General features: G+C 33.2%; 1 protein-coding gene across 2 annotated transcripts in view; it reads left to right on the top strand.

Moving 5' to 3' along the window:
• LOC129223970 (insulin gene enhancer protein ISL-1-like) overlaps positions 1-13,646 on the top strand; it is a 191,306-nt gene that overhangs the window by 135,161 nt on the left and 42,499 nt on the right. The window lies entirely within an intron of this gene.

Raw genomic sequence — 13,646 nt, 5'->3', positions numbered from 1 at the left:
ATGTCTTTGTTTTACTTTGCATGAGGTATGTTCTTATTATTGCTAAATGCATGCTGTTGTAACAACATACTAAAGCTATATATGCAAACTATTTAGCAATGTCATTGATGATTCATTACACATAAGTCATAGTAAGCAATGTCTACTTTCATGAATTCCAGTGTTTAGTGTCATGTCACATACCAGAAAGCTTAGTGCAAGTGTAAAGTTAAGGCAATTTCATATGTTATGTTTGATTGCTAAAATTTTGATTTCAATAAAAGTAAATGCATTGTTACCAAACTGCATCTTAGACATAGAGTAAAGAAATATACATAAGAGGCCCCGTTTATGGCAAAAAGGAGATGAAATTGAAGCCAGAATTATGGGATACAGCAGTGCAATGATGAGCGGGGTTATGATAACATGATCGCTTCTCGAGAATAGTTTTCACCAATCTCGCAGAGAGACCTAATAAAGTAGCTGGCGGATTGGTTTCTATTTCAATTCATGTTTTAATGCGATTTCAAAAACGTACTTCATAAACTTACAAGAATATCCAAGTTTAAATTAACAACCAATTGAGATTCCAAGATATTTAGCAAGAAGCAAAGGATCTTGGGATACAGCGGTGCAACTTCCGGCTTCAATTTCTTAGTATAGCAGGGCCTCTCTATGTAATTTCTTTACTCTATGATCTGATATCACATTTCATCAAATTTAATTGGGTGCTCTTCCGTTGCGATGGCCGTTAATTTAACGCAAACTGAAGTAACGTCATAGATTTGCGATCACGTGGCGATATATCGCCAAATTTTGTCACCAATTTAGTGACTAAAGGATCTTGCTAAATATTGCCCATATTGTCAAACCGACCCGGGGTTGGCATATCATTGTTAGCGCAAAATTGTTTGCCAATTTGGAAATATGTCGACAAGTTGGCGGCAAAAAATGGCAATATTTTGACAAGTGATGGCCAATTTAAGACGTTTCTTCAATTTTTTACGGCCTCCCGAAACGGGAAAGTACCTCTTACTACTTTAGCTCTGTCAATGATATAAATGCACGTCATGATATTAATGCACATGCTATTTCTTTCTTCAAAAGCTGTTAAATATGATGCAACGGTTTTGATGAAGTGCTTAATGTCATATTTTTAAAATCTACTCATAATATCTACATGTATAACTTTAAAAGGCAGTATGGCTTCAAAGGCAACAGTTTCAAGTTTCTGCTGTCGTAATTACGACTTTTTTCAGGCTTTTTCTCTGGTGAACTTGACTGAAATTTAGAAATAACACTCTACACTAGAAAAGAGGGGTAAAAATCCGAAACATACCTTGAAAATAATGGGCAGCTAATGTGCCTGATTTTTGCGAGTAACATATCTTAACCTTCATTCCTGAAATAAGCCTGGAATCTTTCTAAAAATTGTGAAATTTTTTGGGAATAAATCCTGAACCTTCAAAGAAAACTACATTACTGTAAAACGAATGTGGTAGCTTTCTGGTCTGCTTGAAAGGACAGTAGTTGCTATAGATTATGTCAAAATGTTTGAACTGCGACTTACCTGTATCTTAGGGTTACGTACGCATTGCTTAAGGCTGCGTAATGCATAACGTAATGCCAATATAAGATTTTTCGGAGGGGGAAAATAGATTAATTAAACAGATTGATGTGCTTCAACGAGAATCCATGGAAATCTTACTTATGGCCCCATAACACATAACGTAATGCAAATAAAACTTTTCGGAAGGTTTTTTTTTTTTTAAAAGGGAAGTTTTAATGTGCTTCGAAATTCCACTGAAATCTCAATTGTGTTTAATTTTTCAAACCGCACTATTCATCCGAGCAACTTTAAACTCTCACTTACTTTTCGAAGAGAACGATGACATAGTATAACCAAGAAGATTAAAATCAAGCAAGAATCTATACATTTAAGTTCATATATGAAGTTGATTTGCTATGAGACATTCGAGACATACACTGTAAAACCGATTCAGAAACTTTCCTGAAAAACAATGGGCAGCTAATGTGTCCAATTTCTGCCAGTAACGTATCTTGCAAAAACCAGGAACGTTTTCGCTAAAAGACAGTAACCTAACTGAAATTACCCTTGAATCGTTCTGAAGAATTTGAAAATCTCTCAGATTCTCAAACCAGTCTGGAACCTTCAAAGGAAAGTAGGTACGTTTAACGTAATTGATTAGAATTCTCCTGATTTATTAAGAAAGCTCTAGAAGCATCAATGGCCAATGCAGAATTGCAAGTAAGAACCTACCATCTCTTTTGCCTGCATTTCTTGCCTTGCAAAGCTGCAACTATCCAGAGAATTATTCGCTCTCATTAGGGTCGTTTCCATGGACACTTTCGACCCCGGAAAAAACCTGCTTTCCACCGCATTCCGGTTATTAGCGGGTTTTATGTGGAATCTTTCTACTCCTGCTAGCTTCTGGAGTGAAAGCGGTGTTTTTACCCGGAATGCATTACGCGAAATAAGTTCGTCTACTAGCCGCTAAGGATGCTGGGTAAAAACCGCTTTCTCTGGTATTCACCAAATATCCTAAATAAACAAACAAACCACTGACGTAGACCGGAAGTAGCGAGTCTTATTTCCGGTTAAGCGCCAATCTCCATTGCTAGAGATAGGTGTTCATAGCGAAAGCGATTTTGTTGTGCTTCTTTAAAAAGCAGAATAATGTCTTCTGCGTATTTCAATGCATTAAATGAGAAAGACAAACTTAGTTATTGTTAAAAATTATCTTTCAATGGCTGTGACCTTGCCGATCCTTTAGTAGATGGATGGCGAATCTATTCTTCTTAAGTTGAAGCTATTTTTTCAAAGATGGATGCTTTATTAATGCACTGTGTTCACACAGAATGGCTATGACAGGGAGTTTTGGTGTCATATTTAATCAATTCTCCTGTTGTAGCTTTTCAGTTCACACACACTTATTGGTTTACAGTTGCTACCTAATTTTCAGGTTTGATATTTAATATATTTTATTACATATTTGTTCATCACTTTCTTTTTTTTTTTAATCAACTTGCTTCTGTAGCAAGATTGATAGGCATAAAAAAAATTGAAAGATAACAAAATTTAAATTTAATCTCCGAGTGCATTCTCCTGCGTTAAAATTGCTTTGAATGTAATACCAATAGCTGTACTATGACACTATACTATAACTTTAATTAATGTGTTTGTTTACCGATTGTCGAATATCTAAATTTGTTTACAATTAGAGCGCCTAATATTAAAGTACCGTCAATAACTCGAAGTCCCAAGAGACGGGCTAAATGGTTCGAGTTATTGATAGTTCGAGCTATGGGAAGTTTTTTCTCATGAAGTAATGAATAGTGGTTTTTTATTTTAATCACACAAATCAAACTGTTTGAAACCCGTCAAAACACTGGAAACTTTCAGCTTTGCAGGAAGCAAATAAAAAATTGTTCAGGTTGAGTTTTTCTAATAATCAATTTAATATAGATCAATATAGATCTTCACACATTACAGTAAAAATACAAAGCTGATGAAATTAAGGTGAATGTTTCCAGCTCGTAAATACCTCGCACAAAGTGTGTTTACCACATAATATTCATTAAGATTCAATCCTTTCGCTTTAAAGCATTGGCTTTGATTCGACGATCAGGACCTTTAGAAATTTGAACATCTTTATTTCTGACATCTTATTTGCTCCTGTCATCATGCTGTACCCGAAAGCAGAACAACATCCGCTCTTTTTACGAAAATTTTGCGCCTTTGAAATCCATGATTAATTTTAAAAATTCAATCAAATTACAGATACGTAAACAGAGCAATTCGTCGTAAGAAGCAATACAAATATGACTTCCGCCGGAAGTTTTGAGTGACCCCGGCAGCCCTGCCACCTAGTGTTCAAAAGAGTAAGCGTGGTTTGGAATTTGGTGAATAATGGGAGAACATCTTTTTGCATGGAAACGGGGAATTTTTCAATCGGGTTTTTTGCGGAGCCAGAGCGGGGATTTACCGGGTCGAAAAGTAAGTTGTGAACGCGGCTATTGGGAGCTTAGTCAACCTGGACAGGCCGGAGCGTAATATAAGCAAAACCGATATACTTATTAAACACGCTCAGTCAATCTTTAAACCGATAGCTAAAAATATTTGTCACAGCAGTGAAAAGTCTGCATTCGGGCAACTTGTAGTAATTCAGGAAATATTTTTGGAAAATATTTGATTTTACGGGGAAATAAGTGAAAACCTCTCAAATCTCGAAACGTTACATGGGAATAATCAGTAACGGTTCGGATTTTTTTTACAGTGAACGTTTTTACTAGACAAAGCAAAACATTTCAATTTGTACCCACTTATGTTTAATACCTCAGCTGTTATTGAACTCCAACATTTAACTCAAAATATTTGCACTTATATCCATTTGTAAACTAAGAATTACAGATACTGACAAATTCGAGCGTACCTACTCTTGGAGCAGACTACGCTTCAGAATGACTGTATTTCTACGTTAGAAAATTGGCTCTGTAATGTTTTCAAGGTGTTTTTTCCCCCAGATTTTTTCGACACTGAATACACAATATGCACGCCGAATTATACTCTTGCGAAAATTTAAGATTAAAACAATGTCAGCTATCTGAAATTTAGGAATAGGAGTCCTCACGCGTGAATAAAATACTGATTAAACCTTGACTTTCTTTCTTTCTGAGAAACTAAAGTTTTCGGGAGGGGTGCAGATTTTGCCATCAAAATCCCCATTGTTGAGGGCAGATGTGTCTTATATATACAGTAGAGTCTCGAAAATCCGAGGTAATTGAGCTGGCGCCACCTCGGATTACTGAAAACTCGGACTAGCTTAAAATTCTTATCCATTACAATTTTACACTATTTAGACTACAAACGGACGTATATATCTTTCAGTTCCCAGTACAAAGTATATAGGGAATATTGTAGGGATGAAGTGATTTCACCTAGATTTCCATTTTAATAACCGATAACTCTATTTTCAAAAGTGATCCAAGATGTCTACTAAACGTGTGAGAAACTAAAAAATTCCAACTAGTTCATTTCGATTAGTTTCGTTGAATTATTTTGACTTTTAATATTTAGTCAAGTTAAAATTTCACGTCTTTTGAAGAGTGCTGCCTGGTGACACAGCCATTGCAATTGTTTTTAATGATTTTACTGTGTAAGGTTAAAGAAGTTTTATAATAAGTAAAAGCCGTTAATTTGTTGATGACAGAAATCATCTTTAGCTATTAAAAATGTTTGTTACTTAATAGCAGTATAAGGAAGGACCTAATGACCCTAATGTAGTTTACAGATCAGATCGTTTTCTTTTACTCTAAAAATGTGTACGGAACTAAAGTGTAAGTGGAAAATGTGTAAGGAACGCAGTTACTAAATTTTTTGCTGCCTTTTTCTTTTAAGACATCTAAAAAAAGGAAGGAATGTACCGGAATATGTGTTGTTCGAAAATGTATTTGCTCCATCAAAAAAATGGAGGGAAAAAAATCATTCCTACTAGCGAGGGAAAAAATCAAACTTTTGATAGCTCGATTAAGCGGAACCTCGGCCTTTTGAGACTCGGAATTTCCTAACTCTATTGTATTTGTATATAAAAAGTGAAACATGTAGATATTCTTTTTGTACATAAAAAGTGAAATATATAGATAGTCTTTTTCTACATAAAAAGTGAAATATATAGATATTCTTTTCTTTGTTGTAAGAGAGACAAATTGATCTTGCATGCTTGTTTTTATTTCTATCCTGTGATTTCCGGATACTCAAGCACTGCCTTTGTTAAAAAACCAAAAAAAGGAAAAAGCCTTGGCATGAATTCTAAGCAGCCTCTTGGATTACCAGCTCCTTCGCTCAAAACTCACATTAAAAACTTTTCCAAAAACTCATCACATCCAAACAAAAGCAATGCGTGCCTGGAGACCATACATCCCGAAAACAGATATCCGACCTTATTGTACCTAGCGATACAACACAATAGAGAGCGTCACTTGTATAAAAGCAAAATGCCTTATGTGGTTACTTCGCAGAAATCAATGCTCCGCCCGTGCCTCGCTCTCTTCCTCCGACTTTCGCGTACTCTATCGTCCATTTAGACTTCCTCTAAAGACGCGGGCAATGTTGCTATGGCGGCATTAAGCCCCGCCATCTATTGATCGTTAATAGGTCTATAAGCTTATTTAACGGTGGCTTTGGGGGCGTGAGGCTTTAATATTGGATCAACGGAGGTTTCTGTGCACTGCTGACAATGGGAAAAAAGGGGGAAGTCCTTTTTCCCGTAACGTAGGCATTGTTTTATTTTGATGATGATTTTTTCTCTAATGCATATGAGGCAGTGAGAAGCAAAGGGATGTAAGTGGACATTTTCAAGTTTTGATTTAAACGCGTTTAAAGATAACATCCTAAGTAGGCTTTCATTGAATTTTTTTTTCTAAATCATGTTGTATGGCAGCAACTACCAGGGCTACTTGTACCATCTCTTGCCCCTAGACAGAAGAGAGGTTCACCAACCATGTGTACTGGTTATCTCCAAATTTTAAATTTTGCCACTTACATCCCTTTGCTTCTCACTGCCTCATATTTCCTTTCTCCTCTTGCCTTTAGTTTGCCAGTTACTGAAAGCAAAAGTGTGTGTAGTTTATTAGACATTTCATGGAAAGTCTCAGGGATTGGGATGATGTGAGAAAATTATGCTACTTTGTTGTTACTTTGTTAAAAGCTTCCACGCGAGCCGTTTTTCTTTCGTATAAATTTTATTGTGGGTTAATTTTTTCACCTGATAAAAATGTTTCTGTTTTTCTCTTTTGACATTATGAGAGGATTTAGTGTTGAAGTGCTAGGAAAACACAACGCTAATTTAGCTGTTTATAAAAGTTTCTATCGTCCTACGGTGGAGGGTATTAGGGATAGTTAGGGGCAAAAGGAATGGAATGAAAACATAATTTCAACCTTTTATCTCAGATAATTCACTTTGTTTTGGATGAATTGATACATAAAGTTTTACGCGTTATGTCCAGATCCAAACTTTCTTAGACTAACTGGGTATGAAAATTTTGACTCGAATGACTGTCAGGTAGTGAAATCATGTTTCTTTTTGTCCCTATGGGGGGGGGGGGATGGAAGCACCCTATTTTCCTCCCATTAGGTTGGAGTAGGTAGATCTCTCTATACACAATCAGTTTAGAAGCTGAAGAAGTTCTACACAGTGGACGACACAGGAATTTCTCAAGGAGGGGGTCCAGAGTCGAAAGTCAACCATTATCGTATTATATCACTGCAATACATCGACAAGCTTATTCTTTGATTTTATCGTTTGTTGGTAACAAAAAACAATTAAAATACATTATTGAATAAATAAATTAGCATTTGTTAACCAATAAATACTTAATTAATAGCAAATACTTAATTAAGTTGTCAGAAAACCACAATCATTTATGTAATTACTTTTATCATAATTCAAAAATGAAAAATGGTAAATCATTTGCGGTTGACAAAGATAATCTTCTTTTATTTCCAGAATCTTTTGTTATTCATCTTCACGTACGTTTTTCACAAAAGACAAAAATGAGACTTGTTTATTTTTAAGATTTTGATCACTCATTTTTACAATGTAATTTTAAAATTATATTTTAAAACTGAAAATCCAAATGAACTTACACTGCGTCGGAAGAAAATCCGAGTTATATAGTCATGTAGAATCATGAAATACAAGTAATGAAAGAATTTTCGACTTTTTTTGTCACGTGAAATTATCAGTGCAAGTAGTGATGTGACAAATCGAGGTTGATAGGGGGGGGGAACTCTAGACACTCTCCCTGTGCTCCCCCTAATCCTCCAAATATAATTCATTTAAAAAGAAAAATCATACCAAAAAATCAATTATGAGATAAATTCATGTAAAATACACGTAAAAGTGTAATATTCATCAAAATTTGATCATTAAAAAAAAAGGAAGAATGAAAAACTTAAATATTATCATTTGCCCCTGAACACAGTATTTATGAAATAAACAGAAACACCTGTGTTGCGCACCAAAAATGGCTTGAAAGGTGAAATTCACAACTAAATGCTTTTAATGTAGCCTTCCTTCCACCTGACGACTTTTCATCCAGAAGCTCACACTTCTTTGCATTGAAAAAAGTGTTCTTTGTGATACCAAAACGCGTGTCTGCAGTAATTTACAATTTTTGTGCTTCAAAACGTCGGTTAATTGATTATTTTAAGTAAAGCTAGTTGTGAAACTTCGCATTTTTAGGTCTGCTGGTTGAGTGATTGTTATTTATTTATTTATTTATTTATTCATTTATTTATTTTTTAAATCTTTTTGCATTAAATATAATAAAGACTGAAGTGATTGTTGAAATTTGTACGGTAAAAACTAGCTTGCTTTTAATACTATTAAGATTTCTGAAGTTTTAAAGAGCTTATGCTCTAGTACTAAATTAAAAGAAAAACGAGCTGATGTGTGCATCACATGACTTCCTTTTACTCCAATTTAATGTCATTTCCCTATTACTGGCAATTTAATGTGATTCAATAGTTTATTCTCTAAATATCACCAACAGTTGCCAAATTGAAACAGATTTTTTTAAAAAATCGCTAAATTTGTCGCCAAGTTCGCGACAAAATTTGACGACCAAAAGACTGGTGATATATCGCCAAGTGTCTGCCAAATTATAACACCACTTGAGCTTACATCGAAATTAACAATGATTTCCCCCGCGAAAAAGGGGCAAAAGACCCCTTTAGAAACACCCGAATGCAACCAAAAGGAGAGGTGCACAACTAGACCCCACTAGGAGTCAACGTACCAAATTTCAACTTTCTAGGACTTACCGTTCTTGAGTTATGCGACATACATACGTACATACAGACGTCACGAGAAAATTCGTAGTAATTAACTCGGGAATCGTCATTATGGCTATTTCGCGTGTCTATACGTTCTTAGGCACCACGTGTTCTTTATCCACGTGTGGTCGAGTAGAAAAAAAACCTCAATATTCATTCGGGGGTGAGTAAAATGGAAATTAAGGTCGATTTTTGAGTGAAAATTTTTTCGCGAATACAACACTTCTTTTTTTGTAAAAGGAAGTAAAAAACATCACCCAATGTGTGTAAGACACAAATACCATTGGGACTATTTTGCTCTTCATTATCAGTAGAAAAATACTTCCATAAGTTCATATCGAGAGCGATATGTAATACTTGTTTAATTAAATATCACGAAATGTCATTATTTCTTGTACAACCGACTTTTTCTTCCTAATAACCCCTATCACACACATAGTAAAATTCACGTGCAGCCGTAAACTTTAAACAAAAAGTATTTATCAATAACTAGGTTCAAATATTTTCATTTCCTTTTCGGAGTTATTAAAATTTAATTATTTGTTAAATCTCTTCGCATCAAATGTAATGTAGGCGGAAGTGATCGTTAAAATTTGTACGTTGAAATTTTTTTTTCTTTCAATAAGATTAAACTTTCTGAAGTTTTAAAGAGCTTATGTTCTAGTAATAAATTTTAAAAAAAGGGGAAAATCACCCAATATGTGTAAGACATACTGGTACTCTTTTGCTCATCTTTACTTGCAGAAAAGTTCTTCCAAAAGTTCATATCAAATGATATGTAATACTTTTTTAATTTACATAATGTCACGAAAATTCCTTCCTTCTTGTGTAATCAACTTTTTCTTCCTAATAACTCCCACCACCACACACATAGTAAAATTCTCATAAACCCGTAAACTTTGAACAAAAACTATTTGTCGATAATTAGATTCAAATATTTTCATGGCATTTTCGAAATGATTAGTATTTAGTTATTTATTAAACCTTTTAGTACTAATCATAATGCAGACTGAAGTGATTGTAAAGATTTACACGGTGAAAACTAGTTTTCTTTTAATAACATTAAACTTTCTGAAGTTTTAAAGAGCTTATGCTCCGATAATAAACAAAAAGGAAAAAATCACCCCAATATGTGCAAGACACATACCATTGGGACTATTTTGCTCATCATTACCCACAGCAAAATTCTCCCAAAAGTTCATATCAAACGATATGCAATACTTGTTTATTTAAATGTCACGAAATTACCTTCCTTCTTGTATAACCGACTTTTTCTTCCTAATAACCCCACCACACACACATAGTAAAGTTCACAAGCAACCGTAAACTTTGGACAAATACTATTAATCAATAATTCGGTTCAAACATTTTCATGGCATTTTCAGAGTGATTATTAGATCTTTTTGTATTAAACATAATGCCGACTGAAGTGATTGTAAAAACTTACACGATGAAAACTAGTTTTCTTTTAATAACATTAAACTTTCTGAAGTTTTAAAGAGCTTATGCTCTGTAATAAATAAAAAGGAAAAAATCACCCAATATGTGTAAGACACATACCATTGGGACTATTTTGCTCATCATTACCCGCAGAAAAATTTTCCCCAAAGTTCATATCAAACGATATGTAATACTTGTTTAATTAAATGTCACGAAATTTCAGGAATTTTCTTCTTGTATAATCGACTTTTTCTTCCTAATAATCCCCCCCCCCCCCCCACGCACAAACACAGCAATATCCACATGCAACCATAAACTTTGGACACATGCCTCAGGGGTTTTTAAACACGAGCGCTTCCTAATTCCAAAGCAAGCTAACATTCCTGGGCCTTCCGTAAGTGCATTTGCTTTACTTAGCTTGTTAATTAATTTTTCCCAAACAAGATGCAAGAATTGAATTTTTTGAGAGTTTTATTTAGTAAGGAAATTAAAAACATCTTGTTAGCGAAGCGGAAAGCGCAAGTCTTGAGTTTCGCTGGGAATAAGATTGGGGGAAGTATATATTTTTAATGTGGCTTGTGATTAACCGCATGCTTTTTCTGAAACTTTGGGGAAGATTAATTTTTAATATGATTTATGACGGCAATTTTTCGTTTGAAAAATGAATTTTCGTAAGTTTTCAAAACTCTTATAATTTAAATGAAAGTTATATTTTTTTCTGGTCTTATTTATCAGAGGTTTGATTTATTAGTAACATTAAGAAAATAAATATTTATCAATCATAAAATTCAAGCATTTAATTTGAAACCACGCAATGAAAATACTTTTTTATATTTATGCTACTCTTTTTAGAAAACGTAATTAACTTAAGTTCAAAGTAAATACAAATATTAATTTTCGTCATTTGTGAGCTATAAATAAGTAATTTTGACTTCAAAAAATGACGACAACGGAGTGTCAAATTCATCACAATGCAGGATTAATGTACATGAGTGATATTTTTTTTTAAATCAAATTCCTCAAGTTATTTATTCCAAATTGTTTAGAAATTTGCATTCCTGAGAGTGAGAAAAATAGTCCCAATCGAGTGCATATTACAGAAATTGGGTGATTTTTTTTTTTTTTTTCAATTTATCACTAGAAAGTAAGCTCTTTAAAAGTTCAAAAAGTTTAAGCGTGTTAAAAGAAAACTAATTTTCACAGTGGAAATGTAAACAATAACTTAATTTAGTCTCCATTACGTTTAATATTAAAACAGTTTAGATATAATAAATACTAAAAATCACTCAGAAAATGTTATGATGAAGTTTTAAACTAGTTCTGTAACAAATAGGTTCGTCATTGAACTACTATTTGTTATACCTTATTATTTGTTAACTTATTATGTTTTATATTTTAACTTATTGTTAACTTATTATTTGTTAACTTATCTATACTACCATTGTGCAATAGATTTACTAAACTTTTTTGCAATGATATTAATGTGAAGCATCAAAAGCAGAACATAAGTTCTTCAAAACTTCAGAAAGTTAAATCGTATTAAAACTAAACTAATTTACACAGTACAAATTTTTACAAGCACTTTATTTAGTCGCCAATACATCTGATACTAAAACAGTTTTTAAAAAAATAAACATTAAAAATCACTCAGAAAATGCTATGAAGAAGTTATAAATTAATTCTGCAATAAATAGGTGTGTTATTGAATAAACATATGATGCAATAGATTTACGAAACTTTTTTACAAACACCAAAAGCAGTACATGAGCTCTTCAACACTTCAGAATGTTTGCCATATTAATGGAAAACTAGTTCCCGTACTTCAAATTTTTACAATAACTTTTTAATACTAAAACAGTTTAAAAAAAAATGCTAAAAATCATTCAGAAAATGCTATGAAGAAATTTTAAATTCCTTTTGTAATAAATAAGTGAGTCAATGAATAAACGTATGGTGCATTAACTAGTAGATTTATTAAACGTTTTTGCAATGATAATGGTGTGAAATAACAAAAGCAGAACATAAGTTCTTGCAAAATGTTTCGTAGTATTAAAAGAAAACTAGTTCAAATTTTCACAATCACTATATTACAATCTATACTTTATACTTATTATACATAAAAATTCGAAAATAAATATTGAGATTCACTCTGAAAATACAGTAAAGAACTTTTGAATTAATAAGTGATAAATTGGTTTGTCATTGAGTAAACACAGATATGCTAAACATTTTTGCCATCAAATTGATGCGAAATACCAAATCCTGTTAAAGATGTAAAATTCATCATTTTATTAAATATTGACTCGATTAACTAGTTTTAAATGGAACATTGCGCTTTCAACCGCTTTGAAAGGAATTAAATAAAAATAATTTTACTTTCGAATCTAAATATTTATTCATGAACTAAATTATTCTTCATGAATTTCATGAAATTTTAAATGAATATATTATTTATACTGCTTTGTGTAAATATATTCATACGTATGTGTTAGATTTATATTTCACATTAATACGTGTTGAGTTCCCAAAAAGTTTTAGGGTTCACTTATGCTGCCAGGGTGCGAAATGGTGGTTCGAGTTTTATTTTTATTTTAGCCCTTGATACTCTCAGTTTCTGCTATGTAATCTCCAGAAGTAACCGGCTCTTTTAAAACATTCTACGGTCATCCAGGGATTAGCTAGCTTTAAAAGTCTGGCCGCTGCAAGTATACTAGGGTGGTTCAAAACAACTTTTCTTCGAGCTAAAGTCGAGGCTACCCCCTCCCCCCTCCACCTTTTTTGACTCATTTATAGTATTATGCTGTAAAAGTTTTAGCTTCTTACTCATTTTTCAATATTTTAAGAGGGTGCTCAATGACCCCTTAATTTAACATTAGCCGTAGTATAGAAAATGCCACAAGTTAGGAAACTTTTGACTCACTAATAGTGTTATGCTGTAAAAGTTTTAGCTTCTTACTCATATTTTAATATTTTAAGATGGTGCTCAGTAACCCCTTAATTTAACATTAGCCGTAGTATAGAAAATGCCACAAGTTAGGAAACTTTTGACTCACTAATAGTGTTATGCTGTAAAAGTTTTAGCTTCTTACTCATATTTTAATATTTTAAGATGGTGCTCAGTAACCCCTTAATTTAACATTAGCCGTAGTATAGAAAATGCCACAAGTTAGGAAACATTTAGTTTCCCCAGCTGTTTTTTTGCAAATAATTATTTTATTGCAATGTATATGCTTGTTACTAGTGTATATTATAATATGTAGCACAGATTTTTCAGTTCAATGTATTTTTGTAACTCCCCCCCTCCTCCCAATATGTATGAATTTTGGGTGAGGGGGTTGAGCACCCTCTTTCAGTTGAAATAGGAAGCTAA

The sequence above is a fragment of the Uloborus diversus genome, chromosome 6 (assembly GCF_026930045.1).
Source record: "Uloborus diversus isolate 005 chromosome 6, Udiv.v.3.1, whole genome shotgun sequence".
Taxonomy (NCBI): Eukaryota; Metazoa; Arthropoda; class Arachnida; order Araneae; family Uloboridae; genus Uloborus; species Uloborus diversus.
The sequence above is the reverse complement of the archived record's forward strand: the minus strand, read 5'-3'. Positions and strand labels throughout refer to the sequence as shown.